Source organism: Tamandua tetradactyla, chromosome 4 (genome assembly GCF_023851605.1).
Source record: "Tamandua tetradactyla isolate mTamTet1 chromosome 4, mTamTet1.pri, whole genome shotgun sequence".
NCBI lineage: Eukaryota > Metazoa > Chordata > Mammalia > Pilosa > Myrmecophagidae > Tamandua > Tamandua tetradactyla.
Window position 1 is genome coordinate 56,165,636 of NC_135330.1, and position 16,108 is coordinate 56,181,743.

Consider the following 16,108-nt stretch of genomic DNA (forward strand, 5'->3'; position numbering starts at 1 on the left):
CCTGTATAGATAGAACAACCAGACAGAAGATCAACAAGGAAATAGAGAAGTTAAATAGCTTGATAAATGAATTAGGCCTAACAGACATATATAGGTCATTGCAACCCAAAGCACAATGTTATACATTCTTTAGAGCTCATGGAACATTCTCCAGGATAGATCATATGCTGGGTACAAAACAGGTCTTTATGAATTTAAAAACATTGAAATTATTCAAAGCACTTTCTCTAGTCACAATGGGATGAAGCTGTATCTCACTAATCACCAAAGAATGTGAACATTCACAAATATATGGGGATTAAATAACATACTCTTAAACAACCAGTAGGTCAAAGAAGAAATTACTAGAGAAATTAGTAGCTATCTGGAGATGAATGAAAATAAGAATACAACTTATCAGAACTTATGGGATGCAGCAAAGTCTGTGCTGAGAGGAAAATTTATTGCCCTAGATGCCTATATTAAAAAATAAAATAACTTCCGGAGAAGATGGCGGCTTAGTAAGACGCGCGGGTCTTAGTTCCTCCTCCAGAAAAGCAACTAAAGAAACAGAAACAATACGAAACAGCTCCCGGAGTCACGACAGAGACCAAAAAGACAGCGTACCCCATTCTGGAACAGCTGAACGGGCAGGGAGAATCTGCTGCGGTGACATACCCGAGGGGCGCGTGTTTTCCCGGCCGGGGCGGCTGGCGACTGGGGTCCCCTCCACGCACGTGGCTCCCCAGTCTGACTGGGAACGTTGGATAGCGGGGCCCTCCCGTCACGCTTGGCGTTTTGGGCCAGCTGGGCAATTAGGACCGGCACTCTCTCAAGCCGCGGCGGCCAGCGACCCCCGCCTCCACGGGCGGTTTTCCGGGCCGACTGCCGTGCAGACAGACGAGCGCCACGAGCGCCACCTACTGGGCAGGAAAAGAAAAACAGAGCCTAGAGATTTCACAGAAAAAGCTTTCAACCAGCTGGGTCCCACACCCAGGGAAATCTGATCAAATGCCCAGACACCAGCAGAAAATAATGGATGACGCTCGGAAAATTGAAGATATGGCCCAGTCAAAGGAACAAACCAATAGTTCAAATGAGATACAGGAGCTGAGACAACTAATGCTGAATATACGAACAGAAGTGGAAAAACTCTTCAAAAACCAAATCAATAAATTGAGGGAGGACATGAAGAAGACATGGGCTGAACAAAAAGAAGAAATAGAAAATCTGAAAAAACAAATCACAGAACTTATGGGAGTGAAGGACAAAGAAGAAAAAATGGAAAAAACAATGGATACCTACAATGGTAGATCAAAAGAGACAGAAGCTACAATTAGTGAACTGGAGGATGGAACATCTGAATTCCAAAAAGAAACAGAAACTATAGGGAAAAGAATGGAAAAACTTGAGCAGGGGATCAGGGAACTGAATGACAATATGAAGCGCACAAATATACGTGTTGTGGGTGTCCCAGAAGGAGAAGAGAAGGGAAAAGGAGGAGAAAAACTAATGGAAGAAATTATCACTGAAAATTTCCCAACTCTTATGAAAGACCTAAATTTGCAGATCCAAGAAGTGCAGCGCACCCCAAAGAGAATAGACCCAAATAGGTGTTCTCCAAGACACTTACTAGTTAGAATGTCAGAGGTCAAAGAGAAAGAGAGGATCTTGAAAGCAGCAAGAGAAAAACAATCTGTCACATACAAGGGAAACCCAATAAGACTATGTGTAGATTTCTCAGCAGAAACCATGGAAGCTAGAAGACAGTGGGATGATATATTTAAATTACTAAAAGAGAAAAACTGCCAACCAAGACTCCTATATCCAGCAAAATTGTCCTTCAAAAATGAAGGAGAAATTAAAACATTTATAGACAAAAAGTCACTGAGAGAATTTGTGACCAAGAGACCAGCTCTGCAAGAAATACTAAAGGGAGCACTAGAGTCAGATACGAAAAGACAGAAGAGAGAGGTATGGAGTAAAGTGTAGAAAGAAGGAAAATCAGATATGATATATATAATACAAAAGCCAAAATGGTAGAGGAAAATATTATCCAAACAGTAATAATACTAAAAGTTAATGGACTGAATTTCCCAATCAAAAGACATAGAATGGCAGAATGGATTACGACCCAGCAATACCACTGCTAGGTATCTACTCAAGGGACTTAAGGGCAAAGACACAGATGGACATTTGCACACCAGTGTTTATAGCAGCATTATCTACAATTGCAAAGAGATGGAAACAGCCAAAATGTTCATCAACAGACGAGTGGCTAAACAAACTGTGGCGTATACCTAAGATGGAATATTATGCAGCTTTAAGACAGACTAAACTTATGAAGCATGTAATAACATGGATGGACCTAGAGAACATTATGCTGAGTGAGTCTAGCCCAAAACTAAAGGACAAATACTGTAAGGTCCCACTGATGTGAACCGACATTCGAGAATCAGCTTGGAATATATCATTGGTAACAGAGACCAGCAGGAGTTAGAAACAGGGTAAGATAATGGGTAATTGGAGCTGAAGGGATACAGACTGTGCAACAGGACTAGATACAAAAACTCAAAAATGGACAGCACAATAATACCTCAGTGTAATGTAACTAGGTTGGAACACTGAATGAAGCTGCACCTGAAATATGGTTTTTTGTTTGTTTGTTTGTGTGTTTGTATCTTTTGTTTTTGTTTTTTTCTTTTTCCTTTATATATATATATATATATTATTAGTATTATTATTTTAATTCTCTTCTCTATATTAACATTCTATATCTTTTTCTGCTGTTTTGCTAGTTCTTTTCCTAAATCGATGCAAATGTACTAAGAAATGATGATCATACATCTATGTGATGATACTAAGAATTACTGAGTGCATTTGTAGAATGGAATGATTTCTAAATGTTGTGTTAATTTCTTTTCTTTTTTTGATTAATAAAAAAATTAAAAAAAATAAAATAAATAAAAAAAAATAAAATAAAATAAGCCCTGAGACTGAATTCACTTCTATCATCCTCCCCTCACTGAAAAAAATAAAATAAAATAAAATAAAATAAAATAAAATAAGAAAGCAAAAATCAAGGATTTAACAGCACACCTGGAGGAACTTGAGAAAGTCCAGCAAACTAACCCCAAAGCAAATAGAAGAGAGATAAAAAAGATCAAAGCAGAGATAAATGAATGACAGAACAAAAGAAGAGCAGAAAGAATCCCAAGAAAACCAAAAGTTGGTTCTTTGGGAGAAAATCAATTAAACTGATGGGCTACTAGCAAGGCTGACAAAGAAAAAAAAAAGAAGAAGAGAGAGGATGCAAACAAACAAAATCAGAAATGAGAAGGGGGGGATTACTACAGGCCCTTAAGAAATAAAAGAAATCATAAGAGGATACTATGAGCAATTATATGCTAACAAAGTAGACAATTTAGATGAAATGGAAAAATTCCTGGAAACACACAAACAAGCTACATTGACTCAGGAAGAAATAAAATATTCCAACAAACCAATCATGAGTAAAGAGGGTCAATCATTCATCAAAAATCTTCCTACAAAGAAAATCCCAGGGCCAGATGGATTCACAGGGGAATTTTATCAAACATTCCAAAAAGAACTAACACCAATCCTGCTCAAACTTTTCAAAAAAAAAACTGATGAAAAGGAAATCTACCTAATTCATTTTAATAACAAATCCAGGTAAAGATGCCATAAGAAAGGGAAACTACAGACCAATTCCCTAATGAACATAGATGCAAGAATTCTCAACAAAATATTAGCAAATCAAATCCAACAACACATTAAAAGAATTATACACCATGACCAAATGCAGTTTATACAAGGAATGTAAGTATGGTTCAACACAAGAGATTCAATTAAAGTAATACAGCACATAAACACATCAAAAGGGAAAAATCACGTGATCATCTCGATTGATGCAGAAAAAGCATTCAACAAAATCATCATCTTTTTCTGATTAAAAAATGCTTCAAAAATAGGAATCAAATGTAGCCACCTCAATATGATAAAGGGAATATATGAAAAAACGATTGCCGGCATTGTACCCAATGAAGAGAGACAGAAAGTTTTCCTCCTCAGATCAGGAACAAGACAAGAATGCCCATGGTCAACACTATTATTCAACATTGTGCTATAGCTAGAGCAAATGGGCAGGACAAAGAAATAAAAGGCATCCAAAGTGGAAAGGAAGAAGTAAAACTCTCAATATTTGCAGATGATATGATACTATACTTGGAAGATTCTGAGAAATCTATAGCAAAGTTACTTGGGCTAATAAACAAATTCAGCAAGGCGGCGGGATATAAAACTAACATGCAAAAATCAGTAACATTTCTATACACAATCAATAACCTAACTGAGGAGTCAGTTAAAGAAAATGTCATTCAAAATAGCAACTGAAAGAATCAAGTACTTAGGAATGAACTTAACTAGGGACATAAAGGATTTGTACATAGCAAACTGTATCTCATTGCTAAAAGAAATCAGAGGAGAACTAAGTAGGTGGAAAGACATTCCCTGCTTATGGTTAGGAAGGCTAAATATAGTTAAGGTATCAATTCTCCCCAGATTGATCTACAAATTCAACCAAAATTCCAACAACCTATTTTGAAGATTTGGAAAAGCTAACTACCAAATTTATCTGGAATGGAAAGAGACCCTGAATAGCTAAAAGCATCCTAAAAAAAAGAACAAAGTGGGAGGATTGACACTCCCTGACTTTAAAACTTATTACAAAGCCACAGTGCTCAAAACAGCATGATGCTGGCAGAAAGATAGAAGCATAGACCAATGGAATCAAATCAAGAGTGGAGAAATACACCACCAAATCTATCGTCAACTGATTTTACACAAGGCCCCCAAATCCTCTGAACAGGGACAAAAATTGCCTTTTCAATAATTGGGCAAGGGAGAACTGGAATCAATGGCCAAAAGAATGAAAGAGGACCCCTATCTTATACCTTACACAAAAAATTAACTCAAAATAGATCAAACGCCCAAATATGAGAACTAGCACCATGAAGATTCTACAAGAAAATGAAGAGAAAAATCTTCAAGACCTAGTAATAGGAGGTCGCTTTCTACACTTTACACCAAAGCTCAAGTAACAAAAGAAAAAATAGACAAATGGGAACTCCTCAAAATCAAATGCTTCAGCACTCAGAAAACTTTATCCAAAAGGTGAAGAGGTAGACAACTCAATGGGAGAAAATATTTGGAAATTCCATGTCAGACAAAGGTTTCATTTCTTTATATGTACAAAGAAATCATACAACTCAACAACAAAAGAACAAACAACCCAATTAAAAAATGGGCTAAAGATATAAATAGATATTTTTCTGAAGAGTGAATACAGATACTCAAAAATACATGAAGAGATACTCATTTTCATTGGCTATAAGGGAAATGCAGATCCAGACTATAATGAGATACCACCTCACACCTATAAGAATGGCTGCTATTAAACAAACAGGAAACAATAAATGTTGCAGAGGATGTGGAGAAACTGGGACACTTATGTACTGCTGGTAGGAATGTATAGTGATGCAGCCACTATGTAAGACTGTTTGGCGGTTCTTTAGGAAACTAAATATGGAGTTGCCCTTTGACCTAGCACTACCACTACTTGGTATATACCCAGAAGAGCTGAAAGCAATGACACAAACAAGCATTTGAATACCGATGTTCATAGCATCATTATTCACAATTGCCAGAACATGGAAACAAACCAAATGCCCATCAACAGATGAATGGATCGACAAAATGTGGTATATACATATGATGGAATATTATGCAGCAGTAAGATGAAATGACATCCTGAAGCACATAAGAAGATGGGTGAGCCTTGAGAACATAATGCTGAGTGAAATAAGCCAGACACAAAGGATTGATACTGTATGATTCCACTTTTATGACCTTCATAAAGGTATAGTCAGAGGCTTATAACACAGAATACAGGAGACTTAAAGATATATAGAGAACATAGAGATGGGTGAACCGTTAGCTGATGAGGTTGAACTCCAATGTAAGGGAATAGATAAGAGTGAAGGTGGTTCTCTAGTGGGTCTACGAGTAACATTACCATGTTGAAGATGCACAAGATTGAAAGGGGGTGTATAGAACTATGTGCCCCACTGATTAACACTAGAAATATGAATCAGTCCTTGCAAGAATTACTTCAAAGATATAATTCATGTAACACAGAGTGTTTAAGCCCAGGGTACAGGGAAAACTGCTATTGCATGCTATGGGCTATATTCAAAAGGAAAACATCAGCACTGCTGCAGCAACAGCAGAGTTAAAAAATGGGGGGAGGAAGGAAAGTTAAGAGGAGGTTTAGATTTTCTTACTTGGCAAGGGTGTGTTTATTGGTTTTCTGTCTCTTGGGAACAATGAAATTATCTAAAATTGAGAATGTTGATGGACTGTGCACTTTGAGCACTGTACATGATGCCTGATGAATGCAGGTGGCTGAAGGATGCACTAAGAAGTAGATTGGCAAATAATGATGTATACTTATGAACAAAGGTTACCCTGCTACAGAAAGGAACAAAGTCATGAGGCGTGTGACGATATGAATGAACATATGTGACATTTGGTGAGACAAAATAAGTGAGAAACAAAAGAGCGACAATGGTATGGTCACCTTTAGAAAATGCTTATAAGAAAGCAGAGGCCTAGATTGTAAGCTTTTAGAACAGACACATTAAGTCCGGAGTGGTGATTATCATTTCTGGATTTTGAGAGCCTATTAAATATATATATATAACCTGATATTTAGAGATAGGAATGAAGTCGATCAGGTTAAAGTTATTCAGAACACAGGGGACAGGAAGACAGTGTCTATATTTTAGAACCACACACACTCTTTGAGACCAAAAAAAGAAAGGTTTATTTGGTCTGGAACTGAAATTTATTTAGCGTGTAATCTAACTCAACCTGTTTGCATAGCTCATTTGAACAACTGAAACACAGGGAACCCAGAATATGAAAGAGGCCCTTTAATCTTGTATAGATTACTGTACTGCCTGGATACATCCTAGAGTATATTAAGCAGATAATAAAAAAGCATTGACAAAGTCCCTTGAGGGATGGGAGAAAGAGTATGGAACTATTAAACCTTACCATCAGGGCCCCTGATAACGTGTAAATTCTAGGGGCACCCAAATCAATAGGCCATGCCCTCGATCATGAGGCATACTCTTGTGAAGCTTATTTAGGTAGTGGAGAAGCTTAGGGTATTATAGGCATGCCTAAGAGTTACTTCTGGAGGGCCTCTTTTGTTGCTCAGATGTGGTGTCACTCTCTCTAAGCCCAACTCTGCAAATGAAATCATTGCCTTCCCCAATATGTGGGACATGATATCCAGGGGTGGAAGTCTCCCTGGTGACATGAGAGATGACTCCCAGGGATGAATCCAGTCCTGGTACCATGAGATCAACAATTCCATCCTAACCAAAAGGATGAAAAGAAGTATAACTAATAAAGTATCAGTGGCAGAGAATTCAAATAGAGTTGAGAAGCTACTATGGAGGTTGCTTTTATGCAAACTTCAGTTAGACATTGCTACCCATCATAATCTACCAAACCCCAACCAGGACAATTCTAGCCAATCCTAAAGAGCAGCTAGGGCAATCTATAAGATTCCACAAGGGTTCTGTTATGGTCAGGGACATGTGTCAACTTGGGCAAGTTGTGGTACCTGTTAATCTGGTTGGGCAAGTGCTGTCCTGTCTGTTGCAATGAGGATATTTCATAGAATTAGATCATGATCACGTCAGCTGCATCCACAGCTGATAACATGTGTAATCAGCCAAAGGGGAGTGTCTTCTACAATCAGTGATGCTTAATCTAATCACAGGAAGCCTTTTAAGGAGGACTCAGAGGAGACAGGCTCCATTCCTGCTTCGGCTGGTGAGCCTCTCCTGTGGACTTCATCCAGACCATCCATCGGAGTCATCAGCTTGACAGCCTGCCCTGTGGATTTTGGACTCTGCATTCCTGCGGTCATGTGAGACACTTTTATAAATTTTATATTTGCAAGTGTTCCCTGTTGATTCTGTTTCTCTAGAGAACCCTAACTAATACAGGTTCCATGCACTAGAGTAACTTTCCAGAAACATACAACCTCCAGATGGGTCTTTGGTCCAGATAAGTCCTGAAACTTAGAGGGCCCAGCCTTTCCAGAACATCAGATAGTTCCATCTCCCTATCCGTTATTATTGTCACACTCCTCCAATATGAAAAATTTAGAATGACCATAGCCTAAACACCCCTAAAGAGAGGGATGGAAAGATCAAAGTTGATAGTGGAGTTATACGGAGAAAGTAGGATTTAAAAAATAAATATAAATGTAGAATCATTAAACTGATATCTCCTTTAGTCTCCAGTATATTAGAGCAGCTAATACATATGTAAAAGCAAGTACATATTTACTTTTAGAAAGTAAAAAGCTAAAATTGTGGAATTGTAATGCATATCAGACTCTGAAATATGTTCTACAACTAATTGTGGTGCTGTGCTTTGAAATGTTTTGCTTTTTTGTATATATATTTTTTCACAAAAAAAGAAGGAAAAAAAGTTGATTGTGATGATAAAAAAATATTTAAGTTTTTGTGCCTCCTATATTTCAGAGCAGCTAGAAGGAAAGCTCTGAGATGATCATATGGTTGTCCATGACAAACTCTGGGATCTGTCCTATAACTACTTACTAAAGAGTGCTTTGAAAACTATTGCTCTTTTATTTCTTTACTTTGTATATATGTTATATTATACAATAAAAAAGTTTTAAAAAAAAGAATAGGAGGAACTCTGGGGAAGAGGGCAGAGTCAGGAGCTCCAAGACTCATTCCTCTTCCAAATCCAGCTACTGGACAATCAGGAATTATCTGAAAATAATGTTCTGTGGTCCCAGAGGCTAGGGGAGTGCTGTACAGCATCCAGGGAAGAGTGGGACAAAGAGGCTGAGAAACTGCAGTAAAGAATTATGAGTAACTCACTCACATAATCCTTTATGAGTGGCTACTGGCACACAGTCCCCATTCTCAAGGAAGACTGCTTTGGGTCTGGTCCCTGGCTGGTTGCTGTGGATGGAAAAGGTCATGGAAGTCCTTTTCCCTAAGAACAGGATGTTGTGTGGCCAAGCACTGATCATGGCTTGTGATTGGTGAATGCAGAGCTCTGTATGCTGGGTCCAAGTTGCCATTTTAGTCACCATGGCAATTGTTTCAACCCTGTATCACACAGGATGGGAGCCAGAGGAGGTTTAAAGGCAACCTTCTTAAGGCTGCAATAACTGTGTGCTGAATGATGCCACCTGCTGGGCTGTACAGGAAAGCACAACTTTGGGGAATTGTCAAAAAGACTTTGGCATCATTTGACTCTCTCCCTAGGGCTTTTTGTAGGTGGTCTAGGCCCCCTTTGCATGTCCTTGATGCTGTTTTTTTTAAATTTTTTAATACATTTATTATTCCCCTGAGGGGGAGCACACCATTTCTGGAGGTACTGCAATACCAGATCGATGCATGGAGTGGGCGAAGCAAGCTCCCGTTCCATCTCCCAACTCCAAAAATCCATTTACTATATTGTCCTCAGATAGAGGATGTATCAGATATTAAACTGATAAGAACAGATACTACACTTGATCTTAGCCAAAAGGCCGAGAAGCAATTCCTTGATGGTGTTTTGCTGGGAAATACTGACTTGGGAAATTCTACCCTGGGGTGACTCCTGTCCCAGAATTTTCTCTCCAGGGAGAAACAGTTAGAGGCAATAAAAGGAACGTAAAAAATTATAGCAGCAAAACAAAAACAAACCAAAAAGATCAAGATTTATGGAGATGGAAGAGAGAAAAGGAAAATCTGTCCTAGGTGTGAAACAATTGCACAAACAGTACAGTCTTAAAAACTGCATGATGTATCCTATGCAACAATCAAATGAAGAACAGCCAAAAAAAAATCTGATCAGTTAAATATGGACCATCTAAATGAATAGGATAAATTGAACCATGTGTCAAAGCAGAATTTTAATGCAAAGTCAATGACAAAACCCTAGGCAGATGAAAGAAACTGACCTTCAGAGTAAATTCATCAAGACAATCAGATGCTGAGATATCAGCAAAAAATTACAAACCATATTAAGAAATAAGAAGATATGACCCACTCAAAGGAACAAATTAAAACTCCAGAGGAGACACCAAGCCAGGAGCAATTAACCAAAGATATTCAAACAAATCTAAATAATTCAAGGAGGTGAATGAAAATATGGCTAAAGAGATGATGGATATTAAGAAGACATGATGTAAGCATAAAGAAGAATTTGAAACTATGAAAAAAATAATAGAAATTATGGGTATAAAAAGTATAATTTTAAGATATTAAAATACATTAGAGGCATCCAATAGCAGATTTGAACAGGCAAAAGAAAGAATCAGAAAGCTATAAGATTGAAATCAAACAGATTTCAATTGTCTGGGCAAAAGAATAGATAGTGAAAAGAATGGGAAAAAATTAAGCAGGGTTTCAGGGATTTGAATGACAGCATGAAGTGCACAAATATACATGTCATGGGTGGGAAAAAGGGCAGAGAGAATATTTGTGAAAATAATGGCCAAAAATTTCCCAACTCTTATGAAAGACATAAGTATTCATGTCCAAGACGTGTAACATACTACAAACAGAATAAATCCTAATAAACCTACTCCAAGAAACATTATAAGCAGAAAGTCAAATATCAAAGATAAAGAGAGAATCCTGAAAGCAGCAAAAGAAAGGCTATTCATCATATACAAGGGAAATACAATAAGACTAAATGTCAATTTCTCATCAGAAAATATGGAGGTGAGAAGGCAATGAAATGATATATTTAAGATACTGAAAGAGAAAAACTGCCAGCCAAGAATTTTTTCTGGCAAAACTGCCCTTTGAAAATGTGAGAGAGTTTAAAATATTCACAGATAAACAGAAATTGAAGAGTTTGTTAAAAAGAGACCTACCCCACAAAAAAGTACTAATGAAAGTTCTACAGGCAGAAAAGATAGGAGAGAGCAGCTTACGTAGAGAGTAGGGATGAAGATTATAAGTAAGAGTAACTAAAGGGGCAGAAAGAAAAACAAAAATAATATATTGTATGTAAAGACCAAAGGATAAAGTGGTTGAAGTAAATACTGTCTTTACAAGCAATGATACTATATGCTAATGGAATAAATTCCTCAATCAAAAGTGCAGATTGGCAGAATGGACAAAAAAGCATGATGCACTGTGTGCTGTTTACAAGGGACCCATCTTAGATCCAAAGATACAAACAGGTTGGAAATAACAGAAAAACATGGAAAAATGTTCCTCACAAACAGCAGTCAAAAAAAGAACAGTGGTAGCTATTCTAAGACCAGACAAAATTAACTTTAAATCATGAACTGTTATAAGAGACAAAGAAGGATATATATATTAGTAAAAGGGGAAATCCACCAAGAGGAAACAATAATCATAAATATTGATACACCTTATCATGATGCCCAAAAATACATGAGGCAAACACTGGCAAAACCAAAGGGAAAAATAGACAACTTTAAAATAATAGAAGGAGACTCTAATACATCATTCACATCAGTAGATAGAACATGTAGTCAAAGGATCATAAATGAAGCATAGTATTTGGAGAATATGATAAATAAACAAGACCTATAAAATATACATTGCATCCCAAAACAGCAGGATATACATTCTTCTCTAGTGCACATGGATTGGTCTTTAGGATACACCACAGGCTTGGTGTCAAAACAAGTCTGAATAAATTTTAAAAGATTGAAATTATACAAAGCATTTTCTCTGATCATGATGGAATGAATCTGAAAATTAGTAATTGGCATGTAATAGGGAAATACCAAATATTTGGAAGTTAAGCAGCACAATCTTAAACAATCAGTGGGTCATAGAAGAAATTTCAAGAGAAATCAGTAAATATCTCGAGATAAATGAAAATAAGAACAGAAATATATCAAAATTTATAGCGGGGCAGTGCTGAGAGGGAAATTTATAGCCCTAAATGCCTACATTTATAAAGAAGAAAGATCTAAAAGGAAAGACTGAACTGCTTACGTAGAGAAATTAGGAAAAAAAAAAGAGCAAAGTAATCCCAAAGCAAGCAGAAGGAATGAAATAAAGTTCAGGGCATAAATAAATGAAATTGAGAGTTAAAAAAAATAGAAAAAGTCAATAAAATCAAAAGTGGGTTCTTTGAGATGATCAATAAAATTGTCAAACACTTAGCTAAACAGACAAAGAACAAAACAGAGAAGATACAAATGAATAAAGTAAAAAAATGAGAAGGGACATTATTACTGATGCAACAGAAATCTCAACAGGATAATATAAACAACAGCATGCCAACAAATCAGACAACTTAGATGAATGGACAAATTCCTAGAAACACATAAACAACTTATACTGAATCTAGAAAAAATAGAAGACTTCAAAAGACCTTTTACAAGTAAAGAGATTGAAATAGCCAAAACCTCCCTACAAAGTAGAGTTCAGGACCAGATGGCTTCTATCAACAATTCCAAGAAGAATTAACACTGCTAGTCTTTGAAACAAATGGTGCTGGGAGAACTGGCTTTCCATACGAAAAACAAGATAGATACAAAAGGACAAATATTGTATGATTTCACTGATATGAACTAATTATAATAAGCAAACTCAGAGAGTTAGAAACTAGAATATAGGTTTACAAGGGGACAAAATAAGGATAGAGAATGGGAAGCTGATGCTTAATTGTGCAGATTTTCTATTTAGGTTTATTGTAAATGTTTAGAAAGGGATATTCATGATTGTCACACAATATTGTGAGTGTAATTGACAATGCTAAATTATGTTTGTGAATATGGCTGAAAGAAGAAGTTTTGGGTCATGTACACTAATAGAAGGAAAATCGTAAGCCAAAACAGGGGATTGTATAACAGTGATCCCTGTTGTGGACAATGACTATACTGAACAGTACAAATATAAGAATGTTCTTTCATAAATGTTAACAAATGCATGTCACTATTTCAAGGTGTTAAAAATAGGGTGGTATATGGGGAAAATGCACCTAATGTAATCTATGCACTATAGTTAACAATATTTTGATATTCTTTTATCAGTTGTAACAAAGGGTACTATACTAATGCAAAGAGCCGACAATAGGGTGGTATATGGGAATGGTGCATTTTTTACATGGCTTTTATGAAAACTTACAACTCCTCCAGCTGAAAAGGAATAACAATAATTAAATAACACATTATGCTAAGTGAGAGAAACCCAATACAAAATACTATGTACTGTAAGATTCCATCTACATAAAACATAAGTATAAATAAATCTATAGTGACAGAATTAGGTTAGTGGTAATGTAGAGCTGGGGAAGGATAAAGAAATTGAGAGGGGACAATAAGGTGTGTGGATTTTGTTTTTGGTGTTTTCTTTGTGGGGGGGGAGAGTAATGAAAATGTTCTAAAATTGATGGTGGGGATGAATGCAGGACTTTGTGTTAATACTAAAAGCCATTGATTGTACACTTTGGATGAATTGTATGGTGTGTGAATATATCTCAATAAAACAACTTTAAAAAAAACAAGTATGAAAAAGAGCACTTATCATTAAAGCTCCTTTTCCTGAAATTGGGTATATGTCTGAACAGAATGCTTACGGGAAATATATTCCAGTAAACTTTAACAAAGAGCCAGTCTGGAGTTGAGAAGGGGAGATCTCAGCTGCCTTGAAGTTTCCTCTTCAAACTTTTCTATATATATTCAATTTTATATTCAAGGTACACAAAACCAGTAAAACCCTTTTTATTTATGAAATTAAAAAAAAATTGAGTTGAAAAAGTGGCACTCATTACACCCGGAAATGGAAGTGGCAGGACATCTGTGTCTCCCTGGTAACACTCTCCCCTGCAGCCAGATCAGCATGGTTACTCTGTAACAGTTACACCCACCATCCATCACATGGGACACGAGCATATCACTGAAAGGAAGAGAGAAAATTTCTTGGTGGCTGTTTTATTTTCCTAGGCTGCTCAAGCAAATATCATGAAATGTGTCACGTTGAAGAGTAGGAATTAATTTGGTTACAGTTTTGAGGCTAAACAAATGTCCAAATCAAGTCATCATCAAGATGACTTTCTTCCCAAACACTGTGGCATCTGGGGTCAGCTGTTGGCCATTCTTGGTTCTTAGCTGGCAAGGCACATGGCGGTCTCTCCCGGCCTCTCCATTCTCTTCCCAGTTTCATTGATTTCAAGGTCCTGCTTCCAGTCACCAGAAATAGGCATTCAACATTCTGATCCTTGTCAATTACAAACATAATCATTTCCTTCTTAAGTTCTGTTCTTCTTATTTTACACATTTTTGCCCATTTTTCTATCTTTCATAATCATATTTTCTATTACCTTGTCTGGAAACACAACCAATAGACAACTTTCTCTGGGTTGTTCTGGGCTTTGTGGCAAGTCACTCACTCCACCCTCCAGAGCCTTGCTTTGCCTCAAGTGTTACCCCCTTCGGCCTGCAGTGTGTCCTCCATGCCTGACTTGTATGGTGCAGAGAAGGGCAGGAGGATCTGCTCACACACAGCATGTCCAACTATGTCTGCATCCACACTCCCTGGGCTGCTATGAGACAATGTGGTAGATTGCATATGTATATGATTGTATATGTACCAGATTTAGACATGTTATCAATCTTAATTCGTGTCCCTGTGGGTGTGAACCCATTGGAAACATCTTACAGGTGTTATTTTTAGTTAAGATGAGCCCAACTAAAGGAAGTTGGGATTAAATACAGATTACTGAGTCCTTTATAAGGAAAACAATTTCAGGCATAGAGAGAGAAAGCCACAAGGAGAATCTGGGGCCAGAAGTCAGCATGAACCCGAAGGAAAAAGAGAAGACATCACCATGGGAGACCTTCTAGCCAAACCCTTGATTTGGATTTCTGACTTCTGAAACCATGAGTCAATAAATTCCCATTGTTTAAGCCAACCCATGGTGAGGTATCTGTCTCAGCAGCCTGACAAGCGAAGACATAAAACAAGTCCCTGGGGAGAGGAATCAAGTGCTCTGTGTCACATAGCACCCTGGCATTCAGAAAATAACTGACAACAAATAGTGCGGTCCTGACAATTAGGGAAAGCAATTATTATTTCTCATGTTTCAAAAGCTATTACTTTTTTTCAAGTATAAGAGGGTTTTTGTTTGTTGATTTTCTATAATTAAGCAAGTTGAAGCTCGAGGCCAGCACTCTGATGGTTAGATGTACAACATTCTACTTCACCTAAATCATGCTGACATATTTTCATGTTTTAAAAAAAAGACTTAATGAATCTTCCCTTTATCATAAGTCAGTGATACTCCTGCCAGACTCTCAAAGTAGCATGATTGCTTTGGACTGGAATTTGTAGAAGTATGAACAGATTCCAATTCGCTATTTCCTAGTCATCAGATTTCACATTTCTTTTAAATCAGCCTCTGAGTATCTGGGTGCTGTGTTCTTTATTTGGTGTTTAGTTTTATATTCTTCCTAATACCAGCTTGTTGGCAGGCACATTTAGAGGGAAAAAAATAGTTATTCATATATTATGTCTCAGTCAGACCATTTTGGAGAAGTAAAAAATATGACTTCCACTTAGAAAACATCTACCATGTGCTTCTTGATAAAATTATTTAATTATTTAATTCTTTTTTCAGTGAGTTTAACTTCTTCCCAGTTTGCAAAATGAGAGTTCTATTCAGAATTAAACCAATTATTCATTTATATTTAATCTCAAATCCATTTAGATTGTATTACTTTTGAAATTGTTACCAATACACTTAAAATCTACAGACGACTACCTTATGGGAAGAAAAGTAGAAAATGTTATAAAATCACATATTGTCTCAATGTATCTATCTCTTTTCATTCTCAAAAGCATTTAAGGCACAACCACCTATGTTTTGGGTTTCATATATTAAAAATTGTGTCACTAATTAGGAATTGTAATATTAAAATTCAGTATATGTTATTTTGCCAAATACATTTTTCAAATCTTTTCATAAGTTAAATATACAAGCCACTGTGTATATTTAAAATAATGTTTGCAAA

The 16,108-nt window shown here is 36.7% G+C and overlaps 1 non-coding gene across 1 annotated transcript; it reads right to left on the reverse strand.

Moving 5' to 3' along the window:
• Positions 1-9,470: 9,470 nt before the first annotated feature.
• Positions 9,471-9,661, reverse strand: LOC143681985 (U2 spliceosomal RNA). The gene has a single exon (XR_013175017.1). It is a non-coding gene; the product is annotated as a U2 spliceosomal RNA (small nuclear RNA).
• Positions 9,662-16,108: the final 6,447 nt, after the last annotated feature.